This window comes from Geotrypetes seraphini, chromosome 14, assembly GCF_902459505.1.
Source record: "Geotrypetes seraphini chromosome 14, aGeoSer1.1, whole genome shotgun sequence".
Taxonomy (NCBI): Eukaryota; Metazoa; Chordata; class Amphibia; order Gymnophiona; family Dermophiidae; genus Geotrypetes; species Geotrypetes seraphini.
The window spans coordinates 12,861,640-12,888,740 of NC_047097.1; the positions used below are offsets into that span (position 1 = coordinate 12,861,640).

The 27,101-nt window shown below is 43.1% G+C and overlaps 1 protein-coding gene across 1 annotated transcript in view; it reads right to left on the reverse strand.

Annotated features, from left to right (window-relative positions):
• Positions 1-20,467: 20,467 nt before the first annotated feature.
• RPP25 (ribonuclease P and MRP subunit p25) overlaps positions 20,468-27,101 on the reverse strand; it is a 31,600-nt gene continuing 24,966 nt past the window's right edge. The window contains exon 2 of the mRNA XM_033920735.1: positions 20,468-20,594. The gene's annotated coding sequence lies outside the window, so the exon portion shown is untranslated. The remainder of the gene's footprint in view (positions 20,595-27,101) is intronic.

The following is a 27,101-nucleotide window of genomic DNA, read 5'->3' on the forward strand; positions in this document are numbered from 1 at the left end:
AATAAGGAAGCAGAAGGAAGAGAGAAGGTGTATATTTATATACTGTATTTATTTATTGGGATTTATTAACTACCTTTATGAAGGAATTCACCTAAGATGGCTTCAGTTTAAAAAATTGGTATTTCACCTATTTCTATGAAGTAGGAGCAATGTCTGATGTTCACATTTGACTCTTAGGGGCCCCTTTACCAAACAGTGATAAAAAATGGCCTTTGTGCACCCTTATGCAGGCTATTCCTGTGTGCTAAGGCCTTTTTTTTTTTTTTTAACCACTGAGGTAAAATGGCTGAAATTCTTATTTTTGGTATTAATGGCCACGCCAGAAGAGTGACAAAGGTCATAGAATGATAAAGGTATTGGCTGTTCTTCAAGTAGGAGCAGTATTTGCTGGTGAGTGAGGCCATTTGCGGGAGTAGAGAGAAATTCACCCTGAGTGGATGGTGTCAGGAAACAAAGTGTTGGTGATAAGCTGATAGCAACTATCAGACTATCTCTGAACCATTTATTAGGGGTAAGGCCGGCCTATCCTAGGCACTGAAGGACTACTGACCAGTCCTGTTTCCTAAACCAAAGAGGAGGCAGGCTCTGAAACTGTCCCTGAAGCGCTGAGAACCAGAGGTTTGGTCACAGTATACTAAATTATACATTCAGTGCTTGAAATATATTTTCTTTGAACCTGCAGGTTATAGAACCATCCAACAGCTTAGCCTGCAAATGGGCTAGGGACTAGATCCAAAGAGCCTGATGTGAACTGGATGTTGTTGCCATGAGTCAAGAGCAAAGACAGCCATTATTCAACAAACTAGCATACCAGAATCTGTAGTAGTTCAAGCCTTTTTACAAGTACTAAGGCAAGCCTTCTTCTATAATGGTTACTCAGGTGAGATCTTTTTTGTACTCCAAGTTGAGTTATGGCCCTACTCAAATATTTCACATTTTAACCCCTTTTCAAGATTATGCTTGCATGTGTAATAGTTGTAAAATAAATCAATGGAAAAAAAACCCCAAATCCTAAATTCTAGCCCTATCTAAAAAAAATTCTGAACATTTTTCTATAGCCTCTTCCATAAAAATTCAGAGAACTTACTTTAGATTCTATAGACCACATCGCTTTGGGGAAGGCGATGGCTTCCGCAACCGAGGGCGTTATTTGGATTTTATAATATAGCCTCGCCCAAACCCAGGGGAATGTCAGCATTTATCTCCAGAGCCCTTTTAATGGGAAAAAAAGCAATCCTCACCAACTGGCTCTCCCGTGATCCCCCGTCATATGCACAATGGAGATCCCTAATGATAGTGCACGCAACACTGGAGAGACACATGGTGGGAGACTTGACTCTTGGCCCGGGTCGCAAATTTTGTCAGGTGTGGGAGCACTTCTGGCAGGACCTCACACCGCGTGCTCGCAGTAGACTTTTGAATCTTTAAGATTTTATTCCCACTCTCAGCTGTTGGACTGGCCATGGATTCTTGGGGAGGGGGGGCTGGGAGGGGAACTGATTATATTGTTGAAAATGTTATTTCCTGAATGGTACTACTGTTTGTATTTGCTTCTTACTGCTGGAATAATAAAAATCATTTAAACATATATTCTATAGTAAACAATTACTTTATAGGCTTATAACTATAGGGTTTTATACTCTTTGGTGTTCATAAATGCAAATTTAGATTGTCAATATTCAGTAATTTAACTGAGAATGAAAACTTTCTATTCAGCTACCTCGTTTTTGAATGCCTAACTACTGATACTCAGCAACACTTGACTGGATAGTGCTTCTGAATATCAGCACTAACCACCTCTGCACTGTCCAGATAGAGCTGGGGCAATCTGTGGTTGGAGCCTGCATGGAGCTGTACTTAACCTGTTCAGTAAATGACTAAAGTTAAGTCAGCAAAAAAGCTGTCCTAACTTTAGCTGCTGAGCTAATTGGGCATTTTTCTGAATATTGATCTTTGCCCAATTAATTTCTGGGTAGTGACATCTGGCTTTCTGGTGCCCCCTCCTCCCCTGTGATCTGGATTCTCCCCTCCTTCTAATCCTCATTGTTCTGAAGGCCCCGACTGAGCCCCCTGGGCTTACTTCAGATATCTCTGGTGATATAGGGTGTCTTACAGGCAGGAGTGATGTTTATTTGCTCCCACCTGTTGTGGCACCATCACAAAATTGACTACTATGACCCCTAGCAGCAGTCTTGCAGTACTCACTAGTATCACTGAACTGTTGCTAGAGGCTGCAGTATCCATTTTGAGACAGAGCCAAGGTGGGAAGGAGTGAGTAGGCATCACTCCTTTTTGTAGGACCCCCTAGACCAACAGGAATATTTGAGGTGTACCCAGGGGAGCTTATGGGGGTGGGGGAAGGCATGGGGGGGAGCTCTAGGTTGTTGGAGGTGAGAAGGGGGAATTGGATGTGTAGATTCTTTATGTGGGTCCCAACTGAATATTAACCAAAACCTGCATAAGCTCCAGTGGCCAGCACATGCTGTGGGCTGAATATTATCCTAATGTTTTTGCCACTCCTCATTTACCGTCCTTTTTTAAAATTAATTTTACTTTGATGTATTTTAAATCACCTTTCCCTCCCCTACTTTCCTTCTGTTTCATGTACGTTAACCTAAATTCGTCTAGTATTTTTAATATTTGATAAAATAATGCTTTTATTTACCTATTTTAATTGTTTTTTTACAATCTTTTTATATTGTACACCGTTTAGACACTCGTTTTGATAGACGGTATATCAAAAATAAAGAAACTTGAAACCTGGCAGGTGTTTATTTTCCAGCTAATTAGGCATTCTTGAGGGTACAAAAAAAAATCAGTGTTTATCAGTGTTTCATGCCACAGATAATATTGCTGGGTACTTTTTCCAGAGGAATCAAATACATATATTTGTGTCACATGATTGCTACGACAGAAAAGACACAAAAACTGAGTTTCAGATCAAAGGTAGCCAAGTGGTGGGGTGAAAGAGTACTAGGAGATGTGCTGATTTTTTTTCCAGTGCTTTATTCAATAAACACCTATTTTTTAATTATTTTGTACTTGCAGTTTTATCTGTGTTTATCAATTCAACCTAAAATCAGAAGCCCTACAAATCACTTGACCCTCCATTGCCCCAGGTACAAAATTTAGATTGTGAGTTCATTAAGGAAAGTACCTGCGTATAATAAATGTGGACTGATCACCGCAGGGAGATTCCCTTGTGGCGATGACATGGACGCTGGTTAGAGAATCGGGGTGGTTAGGTGGGGTTAGGCATATGTCCATCAGGACAAACACTATTCTATATAGGTTGCCGGTGTGTGATTTTCAAAAGCTGCTTAGGCAAATTCTATAAGAGGCACCTAAAGTTAGGTGCCTAACTTAATTAGTAAATTGGCTTCAATTATGAGTTTTAACAAGCTCATAATTGAATAAAATAAAAATGAATTAGGCGATAGGCACCTATCTTAGGTGCAATTCTACAAAAGGTAGGTGCCTATTGCATGGCGCCTAGCAGTGCCTAATGCCAAAGTAGGCATGTTTAGGGGTGGAGAAGGACTTAGATGCTGCTAGGCACGATTCATTAAAGGATGTTAGGTGCCTATAATGTAGGCCTTTAAAACCCTGTCCTACTTGATAGGCACGATTCTGTAAAAGGCGCCTAAACATGATTGACATACGTTGAGTATCTACATTATAGAGGCCTATTTTTTAAACATTTACAGAATTTCCCCCTTAGGGCCTGATTCCATATATGGCGCCTAAAAATTAGGTCCCATCTAGTGCAATTCTATAAAAGTTAGGCATACTTTATAGAATCACACTTAGTGCCACATAAGCAGCCTTAGCATACCTCTTATAGGGTTTTCTTGGCCTAAATGTATGCGTACAGGTGCCTACTGTATATACAGTACAAAATACACCCATGATCTGACCCTAACCATGCCTACTTTGTGATAGGTGCAATTAAGTGCAACTACGAGGTGCTAATTGTCAATTATTGGCACCAAGTAAGTCTATTAAAAAATTAAGTTAGGTACCTACATCAACTAGATTTGCCGATGTAGGTGTCTAACTTTAGGCACCATTTCTAGAACTCCCCAGTTGCTGTATATGTGCCAATGCTATTATTGTAGAACAGTGTCTCTCAAACTGTGTCATAGCACAGCGATGTGCCCTGAAAAGATTCCAGGTGTGCCATGAGAGAATCCAGAATTTTACTTAAAAAAAAAATCCCTTCTTAAGTACACTAGAATAGTTGACAAACGCGTCATGTATGCAAGAGTCTATCAATGTTATGAGTCTCTGTGTATGAAAGGATACAACCGCCCAGACAAGCATCATTCTTTGACATGATTGATCCTTGAAAACTAACGGCAAGTAATTTTATTTTCTATGCAATAGTTATCCTAACTTGAGCAATCAAGGCTTTGTTACCATTTGAATATTCTTATCTTTGCGAACTTGGCTTTTCAGCTCTGACAGAAATTAAATTGAAAAAAAAAAAAAAGAGAACCACTGCAGATGGTGGATGATGAAATGCATGTTTGCTTGTCAACTATTGAGCCGCGTTTTGAGTTAATTTGCTCTCAAAAACAAGCACATCCATCACATTGATTAGCAATTCTATTCTATCTACTTTGGTTTCACTGTTGTTACAATTACCCATACATAGCTTAAAGAACTTTAATTAAATACTGTAACTCTCAAATTTAGGGGTCCTTTTACTAAGGCGAGCTAGAGTGTCTTAATGCGTGCTAAATGCTAACGTGTGCTAATGCATCCATTATATTCTATGGACATGTTAGCACACGTTAGCATTTAGCACGCATTAAGACACACTAGCTCGCCTTAGTAAAAGGACCCCTTAATTTTTATAATTTCAGTTCTAATGTGCCACGGAAAATATTTGCTCTTTTTACTGTGCTGGAACTAAAAAAGTTTGAGAGATGCTGTTCTAGAGATTTATGTGCACAAGGCACGTATAAATGCAGATACCTAGATTACAGAATTGCCCTTCACATGTCTTAACTAGGCTGCCCCAGATTTTTTTAAGGACTTGTTACATCCATATGTGTCTTTCTGTGTGCTGAGATCATCTCGGTAGGTTTTGTTATTGGTCCCTACTTTCTCAGCTGCAAGATCATCAATCACCTAAGGCCTTGTGTTCCAGTTTAATGCTCCAGATTTATGGAATGAACTTCCTTTGGAGATTTGCTCAGAGCTTTCTACTGTATTTGAGTTTTGTAAATTTCTTAAAGCCGGTGTTTTTCAAGAGGTATGCTAAATTTATTGTTAATTCATTTTAATTGAATTGTATATTGATTTTTTTGTTTATATTGTAATATTATTATTTTATGTATATTTAGTTGTTTTTGTTTTATTGGTTTTATGATTGGAATCCACTTTAGCACTTTTGGGGTAAGTACTTTTTCATGGAAAATAACACCTAGATTTAAAATGGCAATCCCTATTCTATACACACATCTGATAAATCTACCCATGAATGCAGATAACAGCATCACATTGAGGAACAGCAATTTTCAGATAATCAGTTGCAAGAGCAAATCACCATTTGCCCGCATAAATGGATTTGAAACCACCTTCCCTAAGAACACTTACCAGACAGAACCATAAATATACACATGACACACACCAAGATAAATTAGAACAATTTACGCATGGAGGGTAATTTTATAACAGAGAGCCAATAAAAATTCCAAAAAAGGTGCCCATTTCCCATTGATTTTTATAAAGGCAACGTATGAAAGCTTTATAAGAATAAACAAAAAACAACTCTCAGAGCTTACCCCGAGAATTCACAAATGCTCATGCACAGTTATATCTGCTCCGAAGCACCTGCAACTGTGTGAAGGTCCATAAAAAAACATGGCAGCCAGCTAACACAATCCAACATAGAATAAAACAACAGTAAACCGATGAGAAGCAGCTTCAGGGGCAAACAAAATGCTGTAAATACATATAGGGCTCCTTATACTAAGCTGCGCTAGCAGTTTTAGCGCACGTTAGACGCTAATGCCACCATTGAGCTGATGTTAGTTTTTGATGTGTAGCACGGGGTTAGCACGTGCTAATCTACAGTGCGTGCTAAAACCACTAGCGCAGCTTAGTAAAAGGAGCCCATACTGTACTTATAAAAACATATTACAAATCTATTTAGAGCAGGGGTCCCCAAAGTCCCTCCCTGAGGGCCGCAATCCAGTCGGGTTTTCAGGATTTCCTCCATGAATATGCATGAGATCTATGTGCATGCACTGCTTTCAATGCATATTCATGGGGGAAATCCTGAAAACCCGACTGGATTCGGCCCTCAAGGAGGGACTTTGGGGACCCCTGATTTTGAGTATGCCCCTGAAGCAGGTGTAGGTGAAACATGGCCATGCCCGGCATCATTCTTCTTATCCAATTACTGTTGTTTTCTTCTACTCTACGTGAGGGAACGCATATTTCAGAACTTTGCCCTAAACACCACCACAGGGAATGTCTCTGCAGTGATCATATAAAAAGCACACATGTTCTTCTTAGCACATGTACTTGTACAGGCATATACACATGTGCAATTTTATGATAGACATTTTCTTCATGTACAACCTGCTTTACACATGGAAAATGCTTGACAGTGCGCCAGGAGCTGCTGTGGCTATGCTAATGCTTTTCATCAGACGGTAAAGAACAATTAGATGTGATTAGGATTAGGGGCCCATTTTACTTGGCTTTTCTCCCATTTTCTGTGTAAGGGGGAGGGGGAGGAATCAAAGTAAATCATGTCCTAGCTTAATATTCACCCTATAAACTAAATATGATAAATAGTTTAGCCCTCTCTTGGCTTCCCCTGTGAGAGGCTGAATAAATCAGGTCCTACCTCTTCTTAAATCAAGCAACAGATGCAGAACACAGGGAATGTACAAATTACTAATTGTAATGTAGAACAGACTGACAACACCCAAATGTATGTAGTAATACATGTCATGTAGGCAATATGAATAACATTAAGAAAATACAAATGCATATGCATACAGAAAAGCAAGCACTAGAACTGCATATATGTCATCTGTGCAATGCAATAACCTATGCATTAATATTTACGTGTCAGTTACATGCATATATGTCTTGAACACTAGCATGGATTTACATATATGTGCTCATACAGGCCACTGTTCCACCTAAGCACTGTTCTGTAACCACATGCCTATTCTGCATAGAACACATTTAAAAGGGGGCATGTACATGAGCAGGGCTCCCACTTATGTGCATAATTTACAGAGTGCACTGCTGTGGCATTTAGGCACTTGCACTCACACCAGTTTTATGGTTGGTTTAAGTGTGAGCACCAAAATATTAGGCATGTGAATATTAGTATAATGGAACTTAGACACCTAATGGAGGTGCCTAGCCCAGTTATAGAATTGCCCCCTATATGTGTGGGTACTCCTAGGAGTGGAGAACAGGAAAATCTGGCACCTCCACATTATTTACAGGAAGCACTGCGGTCCCTATTTACAAATCATTTTTCCATATACACAAAATAGAAGAAAATCCTTAATTTAAAAGCCCCTGTGACATGTTGTGAAGTGAGAGCACCTGAGCAACTTGCCTCAGTCTAATAAAAGCCATCTGCCTGTTTGTTTTTTAAATGGAAGTGAATCCAAGAGACCCGAGTTGCTGAACCCTCCATCAATAACACTGACAGCTCTTCGGAGGGAGTAATTGAAATGACTCTGACAATAATGGAGTGATTGCCAGAAGCTTTCAGCAAACTATCTGTCCTGACACCTCAGACATCTTAATGGGGACACAGACATCCTCCCAGTCTTTTTGAAGAGTTTACAGCAGAAGAATAAAAAGCTTCTGTAGCTGGTGTCTCATTGCTTGACTGATTATTGCAATTCAGAGCTTTCCTCTGTTTGTGCTTTGCTTATGTAACTGCTTAGTTATAAGAATGGGTGAGGGGGGCTTGATGTTCTAATTCCTGGAATGTACATCTGTTTCTTGTTCATTTTCGTTAGAGCATTTTGTTGAGCATTTTGTTGTCCCACTCATACTGTATCTTAAGATGGAAAAATTAAAATATTCAAGTTTAAAAAAGAAAAAAAAAAAGAATGGGTTTGAAATTTCCAAATTGCTCCGTGGATTTAGCACACCTGTCACCTAGAGGATCCACTTCCCTGATTCTCACTAAAGCTGAAGTTCCCCAAATATTGTGCTTTCTTGCCCATACACTTCATCCTGCCTCTTTCCCCCTCTGTCCCCAAGAATAAGATGAACCAGAAATGGTTGTTGCCTCCAGCACCTATTTCTGTTTAAGATCAATTATTCCAATTGCCTTATGATCGGCACTCCACCCCGGCTCCCTGGCTGTCATGGGCTGGACATCATCCCTGTTGGCAGAAAATGCTCCTGCTTCTGTGCTGAAGGAATGAGTGTATGTGTTGGTGTTATCTGCTGTCAGTGATGCAAGACTTAGAATGGACATGGGTGCCCCCCTGTCCAGAGTTGCAGATGGGTACAAGTATGTGTGTGTGAGCAGTTATACCCCACTCAGGGGCTGTAGGCCTAGGATGTGTGCATTGGTGCCTCATGCTTCTGGTGATTTCGCCTGCTTCTATGATGAAGAATTTGGGAGGGAGGGAAGAGGAGTGTGAATGAAGATGGTAGGGTAGGAGAGGGGAATGAGAAGAGATAGGGTATGAGAACTGGGAGAGGAGAAGGGTAAGAATGTACGGGAAGGAAGGGAAAAGGAAAAGGAGTAAGAGTAGGAAACAGTGTCTTATACCCTGATTTTTTCATTTACCACCAGGCAGTGGCGTACCTAGGGTATGTGGCACCCGGGGCCCATCATTTTTTGACACCCCCCCCCCCCCCCCCCATGTAAAATTTTTTTTTTTTTTTTTTGCAATAACCATGAAATGGAATAAATGGTCAGAATAGAAACAGGCAGTGAAAATTTTCTTTTTTTTTTTTCAAAGTATTTTTATTGAGAATGGCAAAAGGTCCAGACAAGCAACCATGGTCTGTACAGAAACTTATACATTATCAAAAAGAACACAGAATGAGAGTAACAGCAACAACAAGCATGAACAAGCCTCTCCCAAGAGAAAATTGCCAATGAGAGGCATAGCAATACACAACAAAAGGCCAAAACTTGGGGCAAGCAAACAAATCCCACCCCAGAACCCACAAGAATAATAAGCCGGACTAGACCCTCAGCCATATTTTATAATGAAAAAAACCCCCACAAGCAACAACACCCAGACCGCTCACCAGACACACCAATCCGCACAACAAGCACCCAAGAAACACCCAGCCACCACCCAGACAAAACTACCAGACACACCTACCCCACCAAGCCCAGACCCAACCCCCCCTCCCCAGAGAGTGCAAGCGCAAAGTGGACCGTGAAAAGGGCAGCTGCAGAAGTGGAAAGCCCCAGATAAGTAGGTTAGCTAAAGAAAGCCCACAGATAGAAGAAATCAGGATAACAGAAGTTCCAACAAATGCTCCCACAGAAAATTTTCTTTTATTGAACCTCATTTATGTAACCATTATTCCAAACATAACATAACATAAATTATGTCTGAATTGTCATGACATCAGAAGTACATATGGAGTAGTTGCAGGTGATGCTTGGGACAGTTCTGATTATGTTAGTTTGGTTTTATGTGTTTTTTTAATAGAAGGGTTTTTATTTCTTTTTTTAAGGTTTTGTAGTTTGTGGTCGAGGTCAATAGGTTGTAGAGTTGGGGGTCAAGTGTTGCAGCTCGAATGGCTAGGAGGTTGTCGAACAGTTTTTTTCTTTTGACGTTTTTGGTTGGAGGGTGTGTGAATGGTGCGTGAGTTCTCCTATGTCTGTTTGAAGTGGATTGAATTATTTAGCTGAAGAAATTAGTTACCCCCCCCCATTCCACACACATTAATTCTCTTCCATTTTTGTTCCCATTATAAAAAAACACTGATAAGTTCCCAGGAAAAAAATACATTAAAATAAGAAGTGAAAACAAAGGCCCCTACAGATGAGAACATAACATAAGAATAGCCTAACTGGGTCACACCAATGGTCCATCATGCCCAGTAGCCCATTCTCATGGTAGCCAATAGTGCTGCCCGATTCAGAGAAAAATATTTCATTCGATCCGATTCACCCTGTTGAATCGATTTTTCGATTAGATTCACTGTTAATGACACCGCTTTTTAAGTTTAAACAAAGTATAACAATAAATTTCACAACAACAATAAATTTCACAAAGTACTTAAAAAAAAAAAAAATCACATTTTTCCATTAAAGCAGTTCTGGAGACATTTGCTTGAACAGTCTTTTTTCCCAGTCCATAAGCAAGCAATATGAAAAAGATTTCCTTAATTATCTACTCAAACATTTTTGCTATTTACTTTCATTGTACCTAGACTATTATTCAGTAGAAAAAATTTAGTTTGTTCAATCAAGCAGAACATTCACTCATAGAAGTCCAATGTCCACACAGGATTTGATTGAACAAACAAATTTTTTCTACTGAATAATAGTTTAGGTATACTGAATAGCAAAAATGTTAAAGCCACACAGAAAAGCAGTAAAAGTCAATAGGTTCTCCAAGTGGGAACAACTGAGTGCACCAATCCAGGGCAAGCAGACGCTTCCCCCATGTCTTAATAACAGACAATGGACTTTTCCTCCAGGAATTTGTCCAAACCTTTCTTAAAACCAGCTACGCTATCTACTTTTAACATAACTTCTGGCCACTTCATTTTTAAGCTTAGATCTTTCCTTCCAAACAGAGACCTTGCTAGATGTCAAATACAGCACAAGGTAACTTCACATGGACTTAACTGTGCAGGAAATGAATCTCCTCATACACCCACCATATAGTGCAAAAATGTGCAAAGGTCTGTTTTTTTCTTTCGATCACTACATAGCCTAATGCCACACAAGCAGCGCTGTTACAAACATATTCTGAAGGTCAATGCTAAGGTTGACAAAGTTTCCTTCCTTGGACCAGAAGGAGATACTGACAAACCACTGGAAGAGATTCTAAAACAACTACCCAGAAATAACACCCAAAGACCCACTCAGTGTGTGAACCAGTTGAGTGGAGTGGACTAACTGGGGGTGGAAATGGGCCCAGAGTTTGCTCAGCAGAATTTCCCAGACTACCTCTTCCTCTCAACACACTGACATGCTACCACCACCACCAACACTAGGAACACCTCACCGAGTATGCCAGCAATGCTTATAAACTTTATAAAACACATTATTATATTTTCTTATAAAGCATATATTTTAACTGAACTCAGCCTTGCCATTCACAAAAATAGAAAAGTTCCCATTTCAAGCTGTCTCATGTACACTTTTCAAATCTAACATATTGTAATCACAAAACAGAAAATAAAATTATTTTTTCTACCTTTTGTTCTCTGATCAATATTCAAATCTTGTTGGTCCCAGGCTCTTGTTGTCTTGCTTGCCAGGGTCTCCTTTCTCCGTGCTAACCATCCGTCTGCCATCTCTGTTCTCCCCTTCCGTTTCCCTTCCCTCTCCCGGAGATCTGGCATCTTTCCTTTTTTTTGTCTCCATCCACAGATTCACCTTTTCTCAACTCCCCACCACCCCAGGATCCACCATCTCTCCCTTTCTGTTCCCAACTATCCTCCTATCCAGTATCTCTATCCCCCCTCCACACCATCCCCTGTTTCCAAGTTCTCTCCCTTTCTGTTCCTTCCCTCCCTAAATCCCATTATGCACCATCTCTCTCCCACTCCTCTGTTTTTAGACCCATTATTTCTAACCCCCAAAGTCTGGCATATGCACGTATCTTTGAACCCCCCCTTCCCTCTCTCCCTCTGTGTACTTTTACACCAGGACCCCCCTCCCCCGAAGGTCTGTCCCCCCTCCGAAGGGCTACACCCCACCCCTGAAGACCTGCACCCCCCGAAGGACTTTACCTCCCACCCGAAGGTCTGTCCCCCTCTGAAGGCCTAAACCCCACCCCTGAAGGCCTGCACCCTCCCCGAAGGATTGTACCCCCCACCCGAAGGTCTGTCCCTCCCTGAAGGCCTGCACCCATCCCGAAGGCCTGCACCCACCCCGAATGCCTGCACCCACCCCGAAGGCCTGCACCCACCCCGAAGGCCTGCACCCCCGAAGGCCTGTCCCCCCCCTTGAAGGCCTATCCCCCCTTAAAGGTCTGCCTGTCCCACCCCCTTGTAGGCCTGTCCCCCCTTAAAGGTCTGCCTGTCCCACCCCCTTGTAGGCCTGTCCCCCCCTTGAAGGCCTGACCCCCCCTTGAAGGCCTGCCTGCTTGTCCCCCCTTGAAGGCCTGTCCCCCCCTTGAAGGTTGGCACCCCCCCAAAGGCCTGCACCCCCTTGTAGGCCTGTCCCCCCCTTGAAGGCCTGCCTGCTTGTCCCCCCTTGAAGGCCTGTCCCCCCCCTTGAAGGCCTGCACCCCCCCTTGAAGGTTGGCACCCCCCCAAAGGCCTGCACCCCCTTGAAGGCCTGCACCCCCTTGAAGGTCGGCACCCCCCCTGAAGGCATGCACCCCCCCTGAAGGCCTGTCCCCCCTTGAAGGCCTGTCCCCCCCCTTGTAGGCCTGCACCCCCTTGTAGGCCTGTCCCCCCCCCCTTGTAGGCCTGTCCCCCCCCTTGAAGGCCTGCCTGCCTGTCCCCCCCTTGAAGGCCTGCACCCCCTTGAAGGTCTGCACCCCCTTGAAGGTCGGCACCCCCCCTGAAGGCATGCACCCCCCCTGAAGGCCTGTCCCCCCTTGAAGGCCTGTCCCCCCCCTTGTAGGCCTGCACCCCCTTGTAGGCCTGTCCCCCCCCCTTGTAGGCCTGTCCCCCCCTTGAAGGCCTGCCTGCCTGTCCCCCCCTTGAAGGCCTGCACCCCCTTGAAGGTCTGCACCCCCCCCCCCGAAGACCTGCACCCCCCCTTGCAGGCCTGCCTGCCTGCCTGTCACCCCCCTCCCCCTTGAAAGTCTGCCTGCCCGCCCGCCCGCCCCACCCTGAAGGCCTGATGCCCCGACCCACCCCGAAGGACCATTCGCCCCCCTGGCCTCCCCGCACTACCTATGAAGCAGCCGCAGCAGGATCGCGACGTCAGCTATATTTGCGCTACTTAGGAGCTGCTTCCTGCGTCGCGGTCCCGCCCCCTCCTCTGACGTCAGAGGAGGGACGGGACCGCGGCGCAGGAAGCAGCGCCCAAGCAGCTGAGGGATTGCTGACGTCGCGATCCTGCTGCGGGCTGCTTCATAGGTGTGCTGGAAGGTCAGTGGGGCGAGCGGTCCTTCGGGCGTGGGGGGGGACTGAGCGGCAAGGCCGGGAACACCCCCTCAGGGCTGGTACCCGGGGCGGCCCGCCCCCCCCGCACCCCCCTAGGTACGCCACTGCACCGAACCAAACTGATAGAAGGAGAATGAGCTTCTTCAGGGATCTGACCCAGTTCTAATACCTCTCCGTCTCCGTGCCGACCGACCCCCTCAAGGACCGACCCTTGGAAACATGTTTTCAGGCTTGGAATCCAGTTAAAAGGCAATAGACGCTCTGTCTATACCTGGGACCAAACTGAAAGAAATTTGTCCAGCCCTGGCAAGTTCAAACCCAACTCAAACCAAATTCTGCACTCCTGGGGAAGGGGGAGGTTTTGCTTCTGAGAAAGTGCTCCTTAGTACATCAGAATCTCTGTCTGCTTCTTGGCACCAGCACTGGAGAAATAATGAGACGCCCTACTTTCTTTCTGCATGTGAAGCCATCTGGAGGGGGGGGGGGGTGTGTTTGTGAGTACCAGAAGGCACTGCGAGGAAGGAACGGGGTATATTAGTAGATCTGTGTGTGATGGAGGGCACTAGGGCCAGCAGGAGTGAGGTACATAGTTAGAGCTGTAGAGGGGGGGGGGGGGAGAAGGAGGGTGTCCCTATTGCAAGGGAGGAGTGAGGTTTTCCCTCGCCTTTTCTTCAGTCCTAAAGTTCACATTTTCTGGCTTTGGCTGCCTTCAGCAGTCATGCGACCGGGTAACAAAGCCCCCTGACCCTGCACGCTGTCTGATTCGGCTGCTGTTGAACAGTTTGCGTGCCGGAACCCTTCTCAGGCTGAGTGGAATTTGGGTTATGAGCTGCAGGGAGTGGTTGTGAATTTCTCCGTGAGAACCTTGTGCATCCTCCTCCAGCTTGAGTTCCGATCCTCCCCGAGGCTGACGTATTTCCTGTTGCCTCAGCTTTCAACAGCAATCTGACCTGGAGGAGGGGAGAACAAGGCCTGGGAATGCATTTATCTGAGTTTGGGGTTTAGGTTTCTGCCACTTGGTGCTGAATGTAAGACGCGCGCACGAGGACGCGCACGCGTAGACGTCCGCACGTAGACGCCCGCACTAGACGTCCGCACTAGACGTCCCCACGTAGACGTCCCCACGTAGACGTCCGCACTAGACGTCCCCACGTAGACGTCCGCACTAGACGTCCGCACTAGACGTCCCCACGTAGACGTCCGCACTAGACGTCCCCACGTAGACGTCCGCACTAGACGTCCCCACGTAGACGTCCGCACTAGACGTCTAGTGCGGGCGTCTAGTGCGGACGTCTACGTGGGGACGTCTAGTGGGGACGTCTATTGCGGACGTCTAGTGGGGACGTCTATTGCGGACGTCTATTGCGGACGTCTAGTGGGGACGTCTATTGCGGGCGTCTAGTGGGGACGTCTATTGCGGACGTCTAGTGGGGACGTCTAGTGGGGACGTCTAGTGCGGACGTCTATTGCGGACGTCTATTGCGGACGTCTAGTGGGGACGTCTATTGCGGACGTCTAGTGGGGACGTCTATTGCGGGCGTCTAGTGGGGACGTCTATTGCGGACGTCTAGTGCGGGCGTCTAGTGGGGACGTCTAGTGCGGACGTCTAGTGCGGACGTCTATTGCGGACGTCTAGTGCGGACGTCTATTGCGGACGTCTAGTGCGGGCGTCTAGTGGGGACGTCTATTGCGGACGTCTAGTGGGGACGTCTATTGCGGACGTCTACGTGGGGACGTCTAGTGCGGACTCAAGCTGGAGGAGGATGCACAAGGTTCTCACGGAGAAATTCACAACCACTCCCTGCAGCTCATAACCCAAATTCCACTCAGCCTGAGAAGGGTTCCGGCACGCAAACTGTTCAACAGCAGCCGAATCAGACAGCGTGCAGGGTCAGGGGGGCTTTGTTACCCGGTCGCATGACTGCTGAAGGCAGCCAAAGCCAGAAAATGTGAACTTTAGGACTGAAGAAAAGGCGAGGGAAAACCTCACTCCTCCCTTGCAATAGGGACACCCTCCTTCTCCCCCCCCCCCCTCTACAGCTCTAACTATGTACCTCACTCCTGCTGGCCCTAGTGCCCTCCATCACACACAGATCTACTAATATACCCCGTTCCTTCCTCGCAGTGCCTTCTGGTACTCACAAACACCCCCCCCCCCTCCAGATGGCTTCACATGCAGAAAGAAAGTAGGGCGTCTCATTATTTCTCCAGTGCTGGTGCCAAGAAGCAGACAGAGATTCTGATGTACTAAGGAGCACTTTCTCAGAAGCAAAACCTCCCCCTTCCCCAGGAGTGCAGAATTTGGTTTGAGTTGGGTTTGAACTTGCCAGGGCTGGACAAATTTCTTTCAGTTTGGTCCCAGGTATAGACAGAGCGTCTATTGCCTTTTAACTGGATTCCAAGCCTGAAAACATGTTTCCAAGGGTCGGTCCTTGAGGGGGTCGGTCGGCACGGAGACGGAGAGGTATTAGAACTGGGTCAGATCCCCGACCCACCCCGAAGGACCATTCGCCCCCCTGGCCTCCCCGCACTACCTATGAAGCAGCCGCAGCAGGATCGCGACGTCAGCTATATTTGCGCTACTTAGGAGCTGCTTCCTGCGTCGCGGTCCCGCCCCCTCCTCTGACGTCAGAGGAGGGACTGGACCGCGGCGCAGGAAGCAGCGCCCAAGCAGCTGAGGGATTGCTGACGTCGCGATCCTGCTGCGGGCTGCTTCATAGGTGTGCTGGAAGGTCAGTGGGGCGAGCGGTCCTTCGGGCGTGGGGGGGGACTGAGCGGCAAGGCCGGGAACACCCCCTCAGGGCTGGTACCCGGGGCGGCCCGCCCCCCCCGCCCCCCCCCCCCCCTAGGTACGCCACTGCCACCAGGGGGCAGATGTTAGGGAAAGGTAAAAGAAAAGGGGTAAGGTTATCGGCCACACAACTGAGAACCATGCCTCTTCCTTCCTCAGCATTTGAAATCACTGAATGGCCTAGATATGCCTCTACCCCCCTTGTGCTTAGCAAACTCCTCTGCACTAGAGGAATTCTATGTACATGGTAATTCCTTCATGAGCTTTCTTCCATTGCTCCATTAATGAGCTCCTAGTGCCTACAGGTAGACAACACTGGTCTTCAAGCACCATAAATAGCTCTCATTTTTAGGATATCACAATAAATAGACATGAAATATATTTGCATATAAGGAAGGCAGTGGGCCAGATTCTGTAAATGGTGCTGAACATTTGGCACTCAATGCCATTCTATGAAAGGCACTTTGAGATGAGCACTCTTGCTACTATTTTAGTTTCTGCTGAGTTCTTGTGACCTGGATTGGCCACTGTGAAAACAAGATATATGGGCTAGATCAGTGGTATTGAAACTACTACTGTTTTTGATTGACATGAATGCTTTGTTAGACCATAATCAATTTGGTTTCCGAGTAGGACACAGTAGAGAAACTTTATTGATTTCAAATATTGATGTTTTAAGAAGGGGAACTGATGCAAAGATTAAGTTTTGGTTTGTCTCACTTGATATTTCATCCGCTTTTGACGCCATAAGAAGTTGCCTCCACTGGGTCAGACCAGAGGTCCATCCCGCCCAGTGGTCCGCTCCTGCGGTGGCCCACCAGGTCCTATGACCTGTGAAGTGATTTGACCATTTTTATATCCTACCTCTGCTTCTATCTGTACCCCTCAATCCCTTTATCCTTTAGGAATCTATCCAAACCTTCCTAAAGGATAAATCATTGTATTCTTTTGCAGCATATGTGTGCGATATGGGTTTGACAGGAAAGGTGGCTCTCTTCTTAGATAAGGACTCGTATCTGAAGTCCATTTGTTAGATAAGGGGGGTTCTAAAGGGATCTGCTCTATCAGTCCTACTTTTTTATCTGTTCTTAAAAGCTTTGTGTGAAGTGTTAAGAGGTTTGGAAGTGGATTTTAGGATTTATGCTGATGATATTCAGTTCTTTTTTTGCAGCTGATTTAGTAACTGGACATCTTAAATTGCAGCAATGGATGGATGCTATTCAACAATGGATGAACGAAAACAGCTTAGTACTAAATGTGGCAAAAACTAAAATTATGCTTGTTGGCAGGGAGGTCTCTTAAAGATGTTGATCCAGTACAACTCCAGGACTGTCTTGTGCCAGCAGCAGATTGTGAGCCTTGGAATTGTGCTGGATGAAAAGTTGAATATTCCATCTCAGGTCAACTAAGGTAGTTCAAACATTACTAGTTACATATTTTAAACAAGATCAAACCTATGATCCCTTGCTCTGATTTCATGGTGGTGGTGGTGGATTATGATCTTGTCTTTATTTGGTTATATTCCACTCTTGTAAAGCATTACAAGTTGTACAACATGCTGTGTGTTTGATTCTTGGACTTCACCATACATGGGAGCCCGAGACCCCCATGTCGATGGGCGGAATATAACATGGGGTTGGTAGAGCCCTTGTGTCACCCATCAGCTGGGGGTAGGCGGGATTAGTGGGTAGAGGGGGGAGTAGGTAGGAAAATGATTGTATAGTGGGCCTGTCAGGGAAGGAAAATTTAAAATGATAGGCGGAGGGGTGCGGGGCTAAGGCCATAAAGCCAGGTCCCTGGAGGACTCGGCTCTTTCTGAGGTCCTCCAGGGTGGCTTTCCCCACCAATCCACCCGTTGTTAGAGGGTAGATGTTGGTAGCTCGGGGGTGGGGGGAAGTGGATCTCCCAAGCTACTAGGTCATGTGGCTCATCAAGTGATGAGCATTGGGATGGCGGGGAGCCGTGCCCGGTGGGTCAGGTGACCCGGAAAAGGGGCATGAGGGATATGCCACCCCTCTGACTCTTGCTGTGGTGGTGGGGTCAAGGGAATAAAACTAATTCATTTGGTAGCTCAGTAGGAGCTTTTTATATGATGTTTACAATGTTAATGAAGTTAAAATATGTTATGTGTATGGTTAATAAATTGAGTTGCGGCTAATTTTACCAACCAGAGGACTGTAGTGTGTTTTGTGGTAAAGTTAAGGGGGAGGGTTATAAGGGAAAGAGGTGGGTTTGAGTATTTAGGCAGACAGTGAGGCCTATCCAGATCCCGCTGTTATGAACATGTTACATCTTCTTTGAAGTCTTTGCACTGGCTCCTTGTTCATTTTAGGATGCAGTACAAAGTGTTGGTGTTTATTTTTAAAACTTTGATGAGTGTTGCTCCTGAATTCTTAAGGAATTTGTTGAAGTGCCATGAACCGGGCCGTTTTTTGAGGTCTGCTGGGACTTGTATGTTGGTTCAACCATCATGTTAAAAAAATTCATCACTTGTGAAGGAGTTTTCTCCTTGGTTGGCCCAGTATTGTGGAATAATCTACTGGGAGATATTGGGACATTAACGTCTGTCTCTGAATCTAAAAGAAAATTGAAAACCCTTTGTTGGAGTTTTTTGAATTAAAAAAGTTTGGAACTTGTTCCATGGTGCTTCTTTTCTTGGTTCTGATGAACAGTAATTTTTAGTATGTGTTTTTTGATTTATCTTTTTTTTGTTATCTGTAGTATGTTTTTGAATTTGTACTTTATTTTGTTCCTCGCCTAAGTAATAGGTGGGTTATAAATAAATAAATAAATAAAAAGTCACTGCCTGATGATTGCGCTTAAGGTATGAGGTGAGGTGTCTACTCTTTTGCTTCCAGGATCTTTTCTGAACTTCATTTGTCTTAAGCAAAAGACAATTTATTTTATTTTATTTTATTATTTATTTATAGAATTTACACATTTATTATCAAGCATATCATCTTGTACAGAAAGTGAGATCAAGAAAACATAATAATATTATTATTTACTCTCAAACCTGAAAATAAATCAAAATATTAGAAGAAAATAAACATCATAACTTAATCACACACTAGTCCTCAAATTAGGATCCAGGATTAACGATAAGAGTAGAAATTAAATTAAAGAATATTTTAACAAGGAAAATCGCTTAAGCTGCTACTGAAAAGTAAGCTAATTATTATTGCAAGGGTACAGATGGTTCTACAGACTCAAGACGTTTCGAAGAAAGGAAAGCAGTCAAGTGGGCTGGTTCTACAAATACATATTTCAAGGAACAGTATCTGATGACACATTTACAAGGGTACCTGAGAAAGAAAAGACTCCCCTATCTGAGTTACTCCTGGTTTTAACATTAAAAATTCCCTTCTTCTCCTCTGAGTCTCTCTCGAGACATCAGGAAATATCTGATTATGGAGACCCAGAAAGTCCTTGGATCTGTTTTTAAAGAAAAGTTTAAGAATCCAATCCTTGTCTGGGGCCAAAGCCACAGTCAATAAGAGAGTGGCTGGAATAGCCAGTTCTCTATCTGATTGCTCTAATAAAGTGGAAACGTCCAAAGATTCCTTCATCTTCTTTCTTTTGAGGATCCTGATTTCTTATAGGTAAATAATAAACCTTTGTAAGAGGTGGTAAGGAATTTTCAGGTATTTTAAGGATTTCCAGAAAGTACCGCTTTATCATATCTCGTGGAGAAATTGATAATACTTTAGGAAAATTAATTAAACGCAAATTATTAACCCGAATATTATTCTCTAAAGCTTCCAATTTTCTCTTCATAATTGTATTATCTTTAACAAATAGATCTTGATTACTCTTAATTGTTTTCAAATTCTTCTTTTCTTCTTGAATATCTAATTTCAACGATACTGTCTCTTCCTTTATAATTTTTATTTCTTCTTTCTGGGTTTGTATTTCTTTATCAAAATTTTTTACTTGAAGATTAAAGGTATTTCCAAGATTGGACACTAAGTCCCAAAGAGAGTCTAGAGTGACTTCAGAGGGTTTAACAGGAGAAACAAAAGTTGCTTGTGTCATTAATAAATATTCACTCGGCTGGTTTACCTCTCTGACGTCTTGATTCCCTTTAGCTGAAGTTGTTTCTGTCGCCGGTTCTTCTAAGAGGAGAAAATCACTCTTAGCTGTCTTCAATTGCAAGCCCTCCGACACACTGGCCTCTCGAGAGGAAAACACTTCCTCCTCCGGCGTGCTCTCCTCTCGCGGTGAGCTTGCTCCCAGCGGCAATGGCTGTAAGAGCGGCGTCCTTACGTCGGGGCTCAGGGAAACTTCTAGCCCAAGGGAGTTCGCCGTGGCACTACTCTCTGCCGGCACTCCCAGCAGGCGATTCCCCGACAAGACTTGCTCACTTAGGAGGCGCCTAAAGATGTCATCTACTGCAGGCAAAGGGGTTTCTGAGCATCGGGAGGCTCCACTAACGCTTCTACCCCTTCTTTTAGGCATTCCAAAAAGGTAAGCGAGACACTCCTAAGCGTCCTCCCAGCAGCAGCAAGAGGCAGCCATCTTGGATCTGCAGTGGAATCTCCAAAAGACAATTTATAAAGCAGGTCAGTAATCTGAAGTGGAGACATCACACTTATGAGCCAAATGAGGAAATTATTTTCTTTATTTCGATTTGGGGATGACTGAAACTCACTGGAATGGTAGAATAATCTCTCCGTGGTAGTTTCTCTGCTTAAGAAAACCCTTTGAAATGGTACCTGATTTTCTATAGCTGCACTGCCAAGCCACAGGCTGCATTTGTCTGGTTTTAAATTTAATCCATATTGAATTTTGACAGCACTAACTGTACAGAGGGCAGAAGAGGTTGAGCTCTGGCTAAGACTGGGTCTCTGGACCTATTCAGCCAGTCATAGGAAAATTCAAAAAAAGATTTCAACTATTATTTCTGTATTGTATAATATTATCTATGATTTTTTTGTAGGATGAATACTATTAGTTTTTTTATTAATATAGAAACTGGTTTATTTTGATTCCCCCCCGCCCCAACACATAAAATGAGAGAAAAGCCAAGCAAATCAAGCCCTTAATCACACCTAATTGTTCTTTAGCGTCTCATGAAGAGAGCATTAGCATAGCTACAGGAGCTCCTGCTACACACTCACCAGTAAGAATAATGTCGTTCTCAATTTGGTCTAGCTTTATTTTCTGTGTAATTCCCAGAAAATACCCTGAATCATTGTTTATACCTCTCATCCCCTTCCCACATGGAAACATTTTACTCCTTAGTCTAAGCAGGTGGTTTTAGAAGGTTAATGTATCATGTACAACTGTAAAAAGCTAGCTTACACATCTAAATCCTCAGTTCTTATAAGTGGAGATAGTGGTATGCATAGATTTTAAGGAAGTATGGTCCAGACATGGCTTTGGCAGTCCTCCAGAACAAACATGGAGTCCATATTTTAGAACAAAAATGGTTGTCTTTGAAAACTTCCCTGTACACCTACTTTGAGTTATTTGAACTGTGGATTGACTTCTTGTTTTGACATGGGCTTGTGAGGAAAGCATGAGAAGGGATTAACGTATACCTCTCTGGTGCTAATAAACATCTTGAGTTTAATTTGTTTAGCTCACACCTTTCCAGTGGTTGTTCCAGATAAGTTACATTCACATAGACCAGGTACTGTATTTCCCTGTGCCTGGATGTCTTACAATCTAAATTTGTACCTGAGGCAGTAGGAAAGTCATGTGACTTACCCAGGGCCACAGGAAGGATTAGTAGGATCTGAGCCCTGGTCTTTCTGGGTCACAGCCTTCTGCTCAAATCACTAGGTTGCTCATGCACTACTGAATTTGCAAAGGTTTGAGTTTTGAAGTTCCTTTCTTTAATTGTAAAGGGGACAGTACTTGATATACCGTACTGCTTTTTCTGTATGGTTACAATCAAAGCAGTTTTACATATTTTTTTAGACAGGTACTTATTTTGTATTTGGGGCAATAAGTGTTAAGTAACTTGCCCAGGGTCACAAGGAGCTGCAGTGGGAATTGAACTCACAATCTCAGGGTGCTGAGGCAGCTTCTCTAACCATTAGATCACTACTCTGCTCATGGGATAAATTCAGAAAAGACTGCTAAAAGACACCAAAAGCTGGGTGCTACACTAATATTCCATAATGGTAGAGTTGCATGCTAGATCTGTTACAGAATCCTAGCAAAGTTTGCCGTTACACACCAAACTTTAGGCATGAACATTTATATCATGTCTATGGCTGGTGTAAAAGGTGGGCCTAGGTGTATCAGTTCGATATGTAACTGCAACTATTCTGCAAAATGATTGCATGTCTATGGCTGCATTTAGACATAAACATTTACACCTGAAAATGTTTTTTTTAAGGCAACACATACAGAATCAGGCCCAAAGAATATAAGCAAAAAGCTTGAAATTGAGCATCCCAAGTGTCATGTGCTAAAATGATCTGAATAACATCTGCAAATAAGTAGGGACCTCGGTCCTTGTGCCTAGATGAGAGCTGCCAGTGGGGCAACATGGGAGATAAAATGTTGCCCTGATGAACACTATACCTAATGGGATGTGTAACAAAGAATGAGTCTGAAAGATTACCCTTAATGTACATGAAGTAAAATAGGGCAAACCACTTGAGGACCATGCTTGGAACTTCCATCTCCTCTAGTCTCCTTAAGTCCAGTTTGACTGAGAACATCCCCCCAGCTTTCCTGCTTCATATATATTTCATTCAGCATAGCCACAAGAGCAAATTCTGTCTAAAACCAGAATGTCCAACATGAAGATAATCAGTATTGTCTAGATTAGAATATCAACAGCTGCTGGACAGCAATCTTCTCTATAAGCTTGACGGGGAGGGGTCAAGGATTTGATATAGTGCCTTTCTGTAGTACACCCAGACGATTTATGTCTATTATATGCAAGTACTTTTTCTGTCCGTAGTGGTCTTACCATCTAGATTTCTGTACATGGGGCAATGGAAGGTTAGATGACTTGCCCAGGGTCACAAGGAGTTGCAGTGGGAATGAACATGGCATAAGTGGCTACACTTAAAGTAACACGTATAAATACAGACTTATCCCATAGTATTCTAGCATGACAATAATTACTGCTATGGGATTTATGATTAGTGCCTGAACTTTAGGTGGTAGATTCAAGAGCAATGTAAGGAAATTCTTCTTTACGGAGAGGGTGGTGGATGCCTGGAATGCTCTCCCGAGAGAGGTGGTGGTGAGAAAAACGGTGACAGTTTTCAAAGAAGCGTGGGATGAACTTAGAAGATCTAGAATCAGAAAATAGTAGTAAATATTGAAGAACTAAGGCCGGTACTGGGCAGACTTGCACGGTCTGTGTCCGTATATGGTTGTTTGGTTGAAGATGGGCTGGGGAGGGCTTCAATGGCTGGGAGGGTGTAGATGGGCAGGAGTGAGCTTTGACAGAGACTTCAGCAGTTAGAACCCAAGCACAGTACCGGGTAGAGCTTTAGATTCTTGCCCAGAAATAGCGACGAAAAAAATCATGTTGGGCAGACTAGATGGACCATTCGGGTCTTTATCTGCCATCATCTACTATGTTACTATGTTACTTTTGGCAAGCTTTATAAAATTGTCACCTTAGTGACTGGAATATATCAGCTTTGGGCATGTGCTTTTCTTATTTTTGTTATTCAATACAGGACAAATTCATTTTTGTTTTTCTTTGAGAGTTATTCTGCTGAAAGTCAGTGTTCTTGGGCTTTCCTTTTGAGTTGTTTTCTGTTTCTGATTTGTAGCCTCTTATACTACTTTTGGTCAAGGTCTGTCTGCTAGTAGTTCAGCTTGTTCTTTCTCCTGGGGGGGGTAAGATTGTTGCTGTGTGAGTCCTGGAAGTCAGTGCCTTTGTGGTATAGTAAAGTTCTGAGTGTCTCGCTGCAGTGAATAAGTTCCTGCTGGAACAGAACATACACAGGAAAGGATAGACTCAAATAGGGCACTGGTCTTTGACCTAAGGGCTGCCACGTGAGCGGACTGCTGGGCACAAGGGACCCAGCAGTGGCAAATCTTAAGTTCTTATGTTCGTATGTGTGTTATGTTATTTTACAGAGGCAATATATGGAGCTTGTGTTGCTTTTACTGAGATGACATCAGCACTTGAATAAAATTTTGTGTATGTGGGTTGTACAATGAGTCACCCTAGTTCTGCTCTGCATCCATTACACTTCTTATATTATTCTGATTATCACAATTATTACTGTTTTATTATAGATATTTTGCTGTCTTCTTGAGCATTTTGGAAAGGGGACTCATAAAATAATACACCGATATTTGCTTTATTATAAGTTTGGATCCTATGTTTCTCTTTGCTTTCTATACAATATTTTATTTATGCAGTCAGGAAGTGCAATAGATACAGAAAGAAAAGACTTCAGAAATAGTTCCAACCACTTTTTGGAAACAGCTAATTGCTTTTCTTTTAGAAACTAATTTGCATTGTATACTTCACTCTATTGGCAGGTATGCTATTCTTATCCTGAAAGGAATCAGCACTGCGTCCACTGATAAAGAAATCTGGCTTTGATCCCATAATCATGGCTAACTACCATCCTATTTTCAACCAACCCTCCTCACCCCCACTTCCTGCTTCCACTTCCTGCATTCCTGCTTTCGTCGGGGGTTAGGTTCCTGAAGAAGGGCTCCTCCCCGAAACCAGCGTGGTTGAACCTTTTCTCCTGGCGCGGTTTTTGCTTGTCAATGTGTGAGAAGTTTTTCAGATAAGTATTCCTTTTTCAATTTTTGTATGGTGATTTTTTATTTTGATATTGCTGAATGTTTTTGGGGGGTCTGGCTGGCAGGGTTTTGTTTGGGGGTCGCTCAGGTATTTTTGTTTGAATTATATTTGATTTATTCATTGGTTTATTATTTGATTGATTTATTGAATTACTTAATTTGCAGCACACTTAGGGTGCTCGATGATGGTGTGGGGGTGGAGGCTTACCGCCTTGACCCAGAAGTGAAGTGTCGGAGCTGGACTCCTATCGCTGATGGTTCACACTGAGAGCACCCTTCACATATATTATAATCACACGATTCTGGTTGTGAGTTGTGAACATAGGTTTAGCTTCCTGAGCGCCCTTCAAACAAACCCTGATGTGACTTGATTTGCCTCGTTACGTTATTCCATTTTTGGTCAAGCTTATAGAGAAGATTGCTGTCCAATCTAGACAATACTGATTATCTTCATGTTGGACATTCTGGTTTTAGACAGAATTTGCTCTTGTGGCTATGCTGAATGAAATATATATGAAGCAGGAAAGCTGGGGGGATGTTCTCAGTCAAACTGGACTTAAGGAGACTAGAGGAGATGGAAGTTCCAAGCATGGTCCTCAAGTGGTTTGCCCTATTTTACTTCATGTACATTAAGGGTAATCTTTCAGACTCATTCTTTGTTACACATCCCATTAGGTATACTGTTCATCAGGGCAACATTTTATCTCCCATGTTGCCCCACTGGCAGCTCTCATCTAGGCACAAGGACCGAGTCCCTACTTATTTGCAGATGTTATTCAGATCATTTTAGCACATGACACTTGGGATGCTCAATTTCAAGCTTTTTGCTTATATTCTTTGGGCCTGATTCTGTATGTGTTGTCTTAAAAAAAAAAAAAACCAGTGCTGACTAGTGCAGCACTAAGAACTACTTAAGCATGCTTAGGTGGCACTACGCATTCTAACATTTAAGTACATTCTATAGGGCACCTAAGTTAGGTGCCCAACTGCTCCTAACTCAAAAACATGCCCATGATCCACCTCCCTAACCATGCCCACTTTTAATTATTCACTTTGCACTAGACGTCTAACTGTTTAGAATCATCATACGCCTAGAAAGTTATATGCCTAACTTTCAATTAATGCCAATTGAGTGCCGATTTGGGATTGATTTAGCCTATCACTCAGTTAAATTAGGTGCCTGCATCAGCTAAGCATGCTTGATGTAGGCGCCTAACTTTAGGTGCACTTTATAGAATTTAGGGGTTTGTGCTCAATCAAGAAGTGGATTAAGACTCATAGACAAATTCAGTCTCTCAAAGTCAGAGATTGTATGGTTTTCCAGGCAAACGTTAGTACCATTCTTTTCTCTAGTCATGGTGGCTGTTCCAGTTCTGTTGAAAAGCCATTTTGGCAGTCTTTGCAATCTAATTTTATTATCTTATTACTCAACTTTACTTTATTATACCTTTTTTATTTATTACCCTCTTGTATTTTCCCTTAATGTTTCTTCTTTACTTTAATGAATTGTATTTCATCCCTCCTTACCTAATGTTAAGAATATGTTAAACTGAGTGCAATTTAGTCTTGTTTAAGTATTTGTATGTATTGTATTGTCCCCTAACAAATGTAAATTTTAATGTGTACATCGCTTAGAAGTTTGATTAAGCGATTAATCAAGACACCTAATAAACTTGAAACTTGATATTGGACAACTCTTTAGCATTTGGCTCTCACATTTCTGCAATAGTTAGGAATTCTTTTGGTGCCCTCTAGGCTTATCAGATTGTTAAGATCCTGTCTCAGTCTAGTCTTAATTATTTTGGAGAATCATAAAAATCTGGACTCTCTAAACCTGATCAGACATCTCCTTGGCTGATTTATCTGTGCAGTTACTTTCTGAACCACCTGGTAAAGCTTTGTTAATGACTTTTTTCCCCCCATAAATCAGATTGGATTTTCCTTCTTGTGATAAAAAAATTGGGGGGGGGGGATACATTATCATATTATTCTTGAATGTGTCATTTGAAACTCAGATTCGTAGGTACAAATTTTTGGCTTTCAGATCTCAAGTTCAACCACTAGGAGCCCGGTTTGTTTTAAAATATCTCTGTAAGTATAAAATTTGATACCAGTTTTCTTATGTTATCTTTAAGATTGAGCTATTAAAATCTTTTTTTCTTTTCCAATCTAAAAATGAGGTACAGTTGACAGCATCTATGGATTGAAGCTTGTAATTTTTTTTTCTTTCTCTTTTGTACGCTGACTGGCTACTGCTAGCTGCGTGATAATTCTCTTCCTAGTTGATATTTTGTTATCG